We start from the raw sequence: 332 nt of genomic DNA on the forward strand, positions 1-332 counted from the left end.
GGAGGAGCAAGCCGCCGCTTAGAGACGAAGCATAAAGTGTCCTCATTCCACATAGGGCAAGCTGGATGAATCCATTTTACCCAGGACGGCCGAAGCGGCGTGGACCAGGGGAGAACTGAACTTTATACTTCACACCACAGTAAGTCTACGTGTCCTCTTCCACATAGGGCAAGCTAGAACTAACTATCTTACCCAGGACTGCCGAAGCAGCGTGGACCAGGGGAGGAACACACTTTTCATAGAAACGTAAGGCATCCATGACTGCCATAGTGCGTAAGCCGCCGCTGTGCGCGTAAACCCGTTCCCCGTAGGGAGGAGTCAAGCCGCCGCTT

The sequence above is a fragment of the Anopheles ziemanni genome (genome assembly GCF_943734765.1).
Source record: "Anopheles ziemanni chromosome X unlocalized genomic scaffold, idAnoZiCoDA_A2_x.2 X_unloc_26, whole genome shotgun sequence".
Classification (NCBI taxonomy): domain Eukaryota; kingdom Metazoa; phylum Arthropoda; class Insecta; order Diptera; family Culicidae; genus Anopheles; species Anopheles ziemanni.